This window comes from Sorex araneus, chromosome 6, assembly GCF_027595985.1.
Source record: "Sorex araneus isolate mSorAra2 chromosome 6, mSorAra2.pri, whole genome shotgun sequence".
NCBI lineage: Eukaryota > Metazoa > Chordata > Mammalia > Eulipotyphla > Soricidae > Sorex > Sorex araneus.
Window position 1 is genome coordinate 71,556,150 of NC_073307.1, and position 3,770 is coordinate 71,559,919.

Here is a 3,770-nt window from a genome sequence, read left to right on the forward strand (position 1 = left end):
CTTATATTAACTATGGACAGGCACATGGGGATTTGGAGCTCTGTAAATGACTCATAGCTAAGAGCACCTTTGCAAGTGTGAGGTCATGAGTTTGATCTCTGGTGCAACACATATACATGGAGCATAGTTCTAGGGGTTCTGCTGTCTGCCCAAAGGAATATGACTGGTTGTGTGTGACATCCATACACAACCAGGTGGATGTGAGCACAACTAAGCGGTGAGCATGTGTACCAACATCACATAGGCATAGGCATCCACATAGGATACATAGGCATCCCACCCCCCAAGCACCACAACAGTGACAACACTGGGACATCCCAACAGCAGCAGAAAGAAATGAAGGAGGGAGGGTTTTGATTTAAAAACATAATCACTGAGAAATAAAACAATCTTCACACTCCTCTAAGAAACTTTTTTATAGCATTTTCAGCGGTTTTTTATTACAACACAAAATATATTATTTTGGTTCTGCTTTGGGGAAGTGGTTGGGGTTTGGGATGGAAATATTCAAAATGTGGTGGGAAGGTGTAGTGGTGGTGGGATTGGTTTGAATAGTAAATGTAATCAAATGTTGTGAACTACTTTATAAAAAATTTTTTAATCACTGAATTGGTACAATCAAATATAACACAATTTCATTGGTTGTTTATAGTCCATAAAATACCTTTTTAAAAGCATGCAATACGTATTTTTTACCCCTCCAAAAAAAGAAATACTTAATCCATTCACAGTGACACCATTTTTTCCTCCCCCGCAGGCCAGTAGCAACCATGAATCTACTTTCTGTCTCTGTGTGACCTTTTATAGTTATCTCCTTGATCCATATTTCTGAGGGCAACAAGGAGGGGTTATCTAGCAGTAGTGCTTGAGTGCTATTCCCAGTTTAGGGATTACTGTCACTCTAGGCAGTGTTTGGGGGACCATGAGATACCAGCAATTTCCTCTATAGTACCTCTATGCTCTATTTAAAGGTACCAAGTATCTCTATAAGTGGCCCCTAGAGGGGGGGAAGGGAAGAGGAAAGAATTTTATAGATTAGCACCCTGCTCTTGTTTCAGCGGCGAAATCCTATCAAAAAGATCTTAGTTCTGAGGGGAATTTGCCGTTTGAGCAAGTTTTATTTGCTTTTCTTTTCTGGCTCCATCACTATAAAAACCTGACTCATTGTGTAGAGAATCTGACGTGGTGGCTTTTTGTACAGCTTTTCTTCCTTGAAATAGAAGGTTTTTAAATTAGGGTAGAGAGCTACAACAACTGTAGTTGTTACAACTACAACAACATAGTTACCTTGGGTAAAAGGGTAAATCATCCATTAATAGTTACATATTTCATCTACCAAAAGGGGGAAGAGGAAATGCATACAATGAATCTTTCATTCCTGAGGTTAACACCTTCATTCAAGGTCCCAGTAGTAGACCATAATTTTCCTACCAAAAATTAAAATTTTCGGGGCTGAAATGATAGCACAGCGGATAGGGCATTTGCCTTGCACGCGGCTGGCCCGGGTTCAATTCTCAGCATCCCATACGGTCCCCTGAGCACAGCCAGGGGTAATTCCTGAGTGCAGAGCCAGGAGTGACCCCTGAGCATCGCTGGATGTGACCCAAAAAGAAAAAAAATTAAAATTTTCTTAGCAAGTTATCTCTAAATATAGCAAACTAAAGAAATATTCAGCTTTCTAATAGTAAAAGACCGAAAGGATATTGGTATATCTGCCATATAAGTCATTCCCTAAATCCTAAAGGCTTGGAATATTCCCTCATAGCCACGCCACTGTTCCTCGACCTCCTCTTATACCTCACCCACAAGACTATCCCTCCAGCCCTGGCCCTCCACTTTTTTTTTTTTTTTTTTTTTGCGTCACGCCTGGCGATGCACAGGGGTTACTCCTGGCTTTGCACTCAGGAATTACTCCTGGCGGTGCTAGGGGACCATATGGGATGCTGGGATTCAAACCCAGGTCGGCCGCGTGCAAGGCAAACGCCCTACCCGCTGTGCTATTGCTCCAGCCCCGGCCCTCCACTTTCTACCCTCCACCTTATGTGTGGATGAAAATGCTCTCCCTTCAGTACAGGTTTCCTCACAGTCTACTACAAAGATTTCTGGGTTGTGTCAGAGCCCACCCCATCACTTCACTGGGAAAAAAACTTCAGAAAAAAGCCTCTGAATAGAACACATTAGTCAACCAACAGATACCTCGGGTCAGTCTTAGATCTGGCCAGGATCCATAGCACTTGCATTACAAGCTGCTTTATTTCCTTCCCAACAACAAAATATTCTATTCCACCTTCTTGAAGGCCCTGGATCAGCAACATCTTGCTATCATGGAACCCCCCTTCCCTGTCCTTTTACTTCACTGCTTAAGGAATAGCTGGGTGTCCCAGGAGGACACAGTTCCCCTAAAGTCTTACTGAGTAGGGACAACTGTCTGTCCAAAGCCTTGGAATCAACGGGCAAAAATAGAGTACGTATGTGTGAGCTCCCTAGTATCACTTCAAGATCACTTTCCCCAGAGCTCCCTAGCTGGGCATCACGTAGTACCATTTCCTTTTATTCTGTCTTTTTTGTCTGCATATCAAAGCTCTGAGCTTTGACACAAGCATCCAATCCACTTGCAGACCCACATTCCACTCACCCAAATCTCACTGATCTCCCCGTTCCTCTTCCATAACCCAAATCCCAAAGTCCAAATATCATTGATTACCTTTTATCATCATCTCAATTCCCTTGTCCCTCTGGACCCTTATCAATTCAAGTCCTGACTAAACTCAATTCCTGAAGTACTCTTCATGTGAACACCAGCAGCTGTACTGAATATAGATGGGGCAAACACCACCATCCCACAAGAAAAGTCACGTTAAGTTCATGACTGCTGACCCTCAGATTGATAGAGTTGACAACTGTATTTCCCTTGCCCATTCACTTTCCCATAATCCTTTTAAATTGTCAGCCCTTCCTTCTCCACTCATTACATCTCTGGCCTCACTCTCCTATGGCACTGAGAAACCTGAAGCACTGAAAAGAAAACTTCCACAATTCTCACTACCACAGTCCGCCTCTGAAGCTGTTCCCGCAGAGGAATTGTCCAGGGTGCGAACGTCCAAAGTCTTCCTTCACCCCAACGTTGGCCCTAGTGGACATTTCTCCAGCCATTCTCTCCTCTTTAATACAGTTAAAGAGGAGATAAAGTTTTTTCTTTCCAGATGATTCCTATTATAAAACATGATTCACAGAAAAGAAAACCACAAATAACCCTGTTTCCATCCCATAATCATTACACCATTTTAAGTCCAAAAGAACAACCTCTTAAAAAGTAACCATCACATAAAATACTAAGTGATTTTTAATACACAGTTGTTCTAAATATTTACATAATAGTCACATCCCACTTTTTGCAAACAATAAAAGAAAGAATTACAAAATGTGCAATGTTTGTGTGGTGAGATATACGGAACTTCTCTCAACCATCTACATCAATGAGCTGTCAGTTCCATTCCTTTGAGGCCAAATTCAACCCTCCATCCCACTTTTCTCTTGAATTCACTCTGCCTCTTTGGGTCACCTCTTCCTCCTCCTATTTAGTGGAAACTAAATATTCCCTTGACATGGTTATTAATGACTAAACATATGTTATGTTTCTTATTGGTTTTTGTTTGGGGGCCACACCTGGCAATGCTCAGGGATTGCTCCTGGCTCTGCTCTCAAGAATTTCTCCTGGCAGTGCTTGGGGGACTGTATTGGATGCCAGGTTGACCATGTGCAAGGCAAGT